The sequence below is a fragment of the Tachyglossus aculeatus genome, chromosome 7 (assembly GCF_015852505.1).
Source record: "Tachyglossus aculeatus isolate mTacAcu1 chromosome 7, mTacAcu1.pri, whole genome shotgun sequence".
NCBI classification, from domain to species: domain Eukaryota; kingdom Metazoa; phylum Chordata; class Mammalia; order Monotremata; family Tachyglossidae; genus Tachyglossus; species Tachyglossus aculeatus.
The window spans coordinates 62,298,472-62,305,186 of record NC_052072.1 but is presented as its reverse complement, the minus strand read 5'-3'; positions in this window follow the sequence as shown (position 1 = coordinate 62,305,186).

The following is a 6,715-nucleotide window of genomic DNA, read 5'->3' as shown; positions in this document are numbered from 1 at the left end:
CTGGAACCCTGCAGATTCATTCATTAATTCATTCATTCCTCCCAGACCCTGGAGGAGGGGGCCCTGTCAAGCAGATCATGGGTGGCAGAGTTCCTCGTACCCACACCCTGGGGGAGACAAAAGATCCGGGAGGACAGCAGGCCCCCACCAGGCACAAACTCAGAGCATCGTAGCTCAGACAGAAGGTGGTGGCTGATTTCATTCATTCATTCACTCATTAATTCACCAGTGTCTTCATTCACTTATTCATTCTTTATTCATTCGTTGCTCATTCCATGAACTCATTCGATGTGGGACAGGGACTGCATCAGATCTGATAATCTTATATCTCTACCCCAGAATGTAGCAGAGCATTTGCTTTCCCCAGGGTTATAAGTGACTTCCTCCTTGCTAAATATAATTGACTTTATTCCATCCTAATCCCCTTTAACCTTTCAGCAGATTTTGACACTGTAGAACACCCCTTTTCTCCTGAAACACTATTTAACCTTGGCTTCATTGACACTGTCCTCACCTAGTTCTCCTTCTATATCTCTGGCTGCTCCTTCTCAGTCTCCTCCTCAGCCCCCACCCTCTAACTGTGGGGTCCCTTAAAGCTCAGCTCTGAGTCTCCCTCTATTCCCCATTTACATTTACCCCACAGGGAGCTCATGTATTCACATGATTTCAACTATCATCTCTGTTCAGATGACTCCCAAATCTACCTTTCTAGCCCCAATTTCTATCTTTCTCTTCAATTTCTCATTTCCTTCCACCACCAGGATATATCTACTATGTGCCACCAACACCTCAAGAATAACGTCCTGAACTGAAGTCCTTATTTTCACACCCAAACCATCTTCAACATCTCACAGCTGACAACTTCAACATTATCTTTGCTTCATCTCTTTACTTCAACCCAATATCCTGTCAGTCACCAAATACTGTCAGTAATATCTTCACAATATTTCTACAATCCCCCCCCACCATCCAAATTTCTACTCTTCTGGTCCAAACAAGGACTTGTCCTATGGATCAATTAATCAATAACTTTTATAAAGCCCTTAAAGTATGCCAAGCACTGTACTAACCACTTCAGAGAGTAAAATAGATATGGTAGACACAATTCCTGTCACAGTGAAATTGTGAACATAATGCTACTGCTGCTTCATTCCCTCCTTGCTCTGACAAGGCTGGTGAGGAACTCCATGGTGCCATGTTGGAGGGGGGGTAGCATGAGGACAGGTAGGGTGATTCAATGGTCTGGTGGTGCAGGAAGCTTTGAGAACCCATCCGTGTTTCCTTCTTTCTTCCACATCCTTCTTCCATCATCCCTCTTCTTCACCTTTCTTTCCCACACCTTCTTTCCCCTTCCTCCCTCTCTCTCTGTGTCTTTTGTCCTGTCCCTCCCTTTGGCCTCAATCCATGGACCTAAAGAGACTAGATTTCTTGTCTCTGTTGTTATTTGTCAGTCTGTTAGTCAATTTTATTTATTGAGCACTTAACTGTGAGCAGAGTACTAAGTACTTGGGAGAGTACAATATAACAAATATATTAACTGCTCACAACAAGCTTACAGTCTAGAGGGGTAGACAGACATTAATAAATAAATCAATTACACATATAATGAATGAATTACAGATATAATAAATAAATTAGAGATATATGGTTATCAAAGAGAATTCTACCTCTCTGCCGTATGAGTACAAATTAAACAGCCTTTGCTATGAGCCCTCAAACTCTAGAGATTGCCAGAATCAGAAGAACATAGGGTGAAGAAGAGGGAGAAAAGCAGTAGAAACATGGCCCCAGTTCTAAGCCACTGCAATGGAATCCTTGAAAAAATATGTTTCACCTTGTGAAAGTGGCAATCCTGTTGAACTCTTCAGGACCAAAGTCTTCAGCAGGTCTCTGGGTTTGTGAGCCTTTAAAGTGACAGGAACAATGTTTAATTCCTACCTGAGTATTTTCTCCCAATATTGAGTACACTGCTCTGTACAGAGTAAACATTTAATAAATGTCATAACTAGGACTAACCTTTGGGCCTTTCAGGAGTTTAGAACCTCATTTAAAGGCCTGAAACCAGGAAAATGTCCTCTTGCCTCCTGAAGAGTTACACAGTACTCAATGATGACTAAGAATTCCAATAGACATATTCTTTAATGGAAAGGATTTTACAACAGGTTGGCACATTTTTTTCTATGGCATGTTATTTCGATGAAATTCTCCTAGATGATATATCAGATCATATTTTTGAAAGTCTCCAGAGCTATCTAGCTCATTATTTGTATTATTGGGTAGACAGGTAGACAAGTTGTAGACTGTGAGCCCATATTTGTCTGTTGTTATATTGTACTCTCTCAAGTGCTTAGCACAGTGCTTTGCACAGAGTAAGCACTCAATAAATATGACTGAAATTCAAAGGGAGGACTTTCTGTGAAGCTGAAAAGGAAGGAACCCCAGTCGATTATGAGAGCATATGTGGTTTCCCCTCAAACTGAAGCATGCATGGGTGAATCTGAAGCTAACCCCCACAGCAGGGTAGACTCCAGTCTGGGCCGCTGCAGCTGGGGGTCGCTCATTCATTCATGGAAAGTTGCTGCTGAAGCCCCTAATACTACCGCTCTCTGGGCTTCAGGAGGAGAAGGGAGGGAGCCAGAGAGCTGCCATTCCTGCTGCTCAAAATCCCCCATCTGTGGCTATGAATGACCCAGGGGCAGCAGCAGCAGCAGGCACTCCTTCTAGGAAAATAAATTAAAAAAGGAATCCAGCAGTGCAGGTGAGCCAGGGTTCTACCCCTCCCATACCCCCTTCTGTCACCTCTCTGCCTCTCTGTCACCCTCTGCCACTCTGCAGCCCTGGCTCCAAACCCCTTCAGAGGCAGAGATAGTGGAGCTGGGAATAGGGAAGGATACTCATTTCTCTCCCTCTCTCAGTCTCTAATAAATTTTCCATAAAGGTTCAAACCTTGTTGGCAGAAAGGCCCCAGTTCCACACCATTTCTGCATCAGGGAAAATGGAGCTGAGGATGGGGAAAGGATACTGATTTTGATTTTTCAGAAACATTCTCTCCATCTCTCTGTTTTTAATAAAGTTTTAATAAAATTCCAGATCCTGTCTTCAGGAACCAACAAAAGGTATGATTTATATAGTCAGTAACCAATCATAAGAGACATCTCATAACTGTGCCATAATTTAACCCCCACTGCTGAGTGAAGAACGATCAAATAAGGGGGCCCGGGATGTAGCTTAGATAGTTCGCACCCATGTCATGTACCCAAGGAAGGATCTCTTTCCAGCTGGTCTTTTTTAAATTTTAATGGTATCGTTAAGTGCCTGCTATGTTCCCGGCACTCTACTAAGTACTGGGATAGATGCAGGCTAATCAGGTAGGATGGCACTGGGTGCTTGGTTATGCAGTGTTTTATTTTCAGTGCCCAGAATTCCCCTACCTTGCCTCTTGTCACCAGGCACTGAGGCTCCTGACTTGGAAGAGGTGCCTGTTTTACTGGGCCTAGGAAAGAATCAGAGCTCCGGTGCAAATGGAGGAGCCAGAGGCCCACTGGAGAAAAGCTCTAGGTTTAGGTGGCCATGAAGTACTTTCTCAAAATGGGGCTCATAATATCATCACATTATTCTGCGTGCCCAGCCTGAGCCGAGGGACACCAAGCACATCTCCATGTCCAGTGTTCTCCAATGCCATTAATGGCTGCCCAACTCATGCAAACATCAAGATCCACTAGCCTGACTATAAGCTCCTGGAGGGCAGGGATCCCAACTCAATTTAATTGCACTCCCCCAAGTGTTTAGTACAGCACTCTGCACACAAAAAGGGCTCAGTACAAACTGTTGCTTGATTGTTTGCTACATTAACTGTCGTAGAGAGATCACATATTATTTTTCATGGCAGCAACTCAGCTTGGTCTGAACTCAAGCAGTGATGCTCTCTCTTCACCAGACCACCCAAGACTTAAATCCAGACACAGTCAGACAGCAGGGACAGACAGGCAGCCAGGCTGCTGACTGTGACATGAAGAAAGAAATGACAATTATTAAAGGGTCCCATGCTGGGTCTTTTTTAATTAGTGACAAGAAATGTTAATCCTCTCAACCAGAAAGTTACTGGACATTTCATCAGACTTTTTTTATGGCGACTAGTTTGAACCACCGTTCAATTTTTTTTCAAAGTTGCAGAGATTGATGCCAGTGACAGGAGTGAGAGGAAAAACTGTATATCCATCAACAAGACTGCTGTTGCAAGCACAATATTTTGCTTTTAATATGCTTAAACTAACTTGTTAAGACTCCTGGGGCCTTATTCTATTAAATAAAGTATGTCAGTGAGACACATTTTCCAAGTTCCTCTATGCATGACTTTGAATGGAGAGCCTTTGCGGCATTCCAAATGAATTGAAACATCAGCAAACCCTTCATGTATAATGCCCATCACATGGCCGCTAAGGATCCCTGAGAGGAAATGAAAATACAGGCTAGATCAAGGTGACATTTGTTCATGCATCACTGGTGATGGGACAATAATTCAACTTGTCTTTTCTTCATTGAAGCCTGGGCTATTGGTTTCAACCACTCCCTATAGAAACCATAACATGGTAGAAACTCAGAAAACAGAACTCCATATTTACTCTTTCCCTTCTTTTTGTCTTGCCCCTTCGTGAAAAGCAAACACCATCAGAGAGGTAATTTCAAGTGGAAATCCCAGGATGAAAATCCAAATGCTCTGCTGGTGAATTATTTTCAGGAACAATTTACAAGAAAAAAAAATTGCTCTAGGGATGGCTTCACCATGAGGTAGATAGCCAGTTGGTGCAGTCAGCTAGTATAACTTGTTCTTTAAGCCCTGAATGGCTCTTGACCTTGTCAATCAGTTGACTCCATAGAAATCCACCTTGAAATGCATAGAGATATAGCCTAACTGGCTTTAGAAAGGGGCTAAAAAGATAACCACTCACAACCCATCATTCATGAGAGTGACCACATGTCTATGCACTTTACCTTTACTACCTTTTTTCCCTATTCTTCATTCCACTGTGGTTGCTAATATAGACTCCAGATAATCCTTGGAGTGGTGACCATCATCTAGAGAAGGGCAGGAGCAGGGAAACTTTGTCTTGGGGGTGCAAAACTGACCAAGTCTCCACTAGCAGGGTAAAGGGACCTTAGTGATTTAGATTAGAATGGAAACCCGGTCTGGATCTGCTTTTAGCTATGGTCATGGATCCATTTCATTCTTGTGACTTTGGTGAAATTAATGGTTCAAAATCCAAATGGAGAGCTTGGAAGGTCTCAAATTCCTGTCACAAGTTCCTCTCTTCCAATTCTCTCCTTGACTCCCTCCAATCTGGCTTCCAGCCCCTTCACTCCACAAAAACCACACTCTCAAAGATGACAAATGATCTCCTTGCCAAATCCAACTGCCTCTACTGCATCTTAATCCTTCTCAACCTTTCAGCTGCCTTCATCACTGTCAATCAGCCCTTTCTGCTGGAAACATTATTCAACTTTGGCTTCACTGACACTGTCCTCTCCTGGTTCCCATCCTATCTTTCTGGCTGCTCATTCTCCATCTCTTTTTCAGGTTTCTCCTCTGCCTCCCACCACCTACTACAGCCCAGCCCACACACTTTGCTCCTCTAATACTAACCTTCTCACTGTATCTTGATCTTTATCTCCCTTGTCTGTATTCTGCCTCTGGCCTGTAAGGCCCTCCCTCCTCATATCCATCAGACAATTACTCTCCTCCCCTTCAAAATATTATCTCCTCCCAGAGGCCTTCCCTGACTAAGCATTACTTTCCTCTTCTCCCACTCCCTTCCGTATCTCTCTGACTTTTTCCCTTTATTCCCATACAGCCCCCCAACACTAAGGTACATATCTGTATTCTTTTATTTATATTAACATCTGTCTCCCCCTCTAGATTGCAAGCTCTTTGTAGGCAGGGAATGAGTCTGTTTATTGTTGTATTGTAATCTCCCAAGCTCTTAGGACATTGCTCTGCACACAGTATGAGTTCAGTAAATATAATTGACTAACTTACTGACTGACTGGATAGCTCCCAAAGAGCAGTCATAAAGTTGAAGAAAGAAAAAGTTGGAAAAGGGACAGGAATATTTATAGAAAAAGGCTGAAGACTTGTTCTTTCAGTATTTAAAGGAGTATCACATCACCCTACAAATTAAATTTATATTTTCTAAGTCTGAGTGGTGTCCAGTCTTCTATATGTTTGTGAGTTATGGACCCACCACAGAAGACATATCCAGCATTTTGGGCTGACTCCCTGAAACCCAATTTATTTTCAGACCAAATGTGGCACAGCTGATAAGATCTTTGGAGTGTGACAAATGCAGGAATGGTGCAGAAGGCCCAATCTCTTACAAAACCATTTGACAATATGAACAGACCAGAGCTCTGGCATTTGCTAAGCAAACCTGACTGTCATGAGAAATTCACCAAGATCCTTCTGCTACTCCAGAACAGAATGGTTGGTGATGTCACAGTTGCTGGAGCAGAATTTGAATCTTTCCCCATTCCCAGCAGAGTAATGGAGGGCTGTGAGCTAGACCCAGTCCTATTAAAATCTGTTGTATAATAATAATAATAATGATGGAATTTGTTAAGCACTTACTACGTGCCGAGCACTGTTCTAAGTGCTGGGGTAGATACAAGGTAATCCCATTGTCCCACATGGGGCTCACAGTCTTAATTCCCATTTTACAGA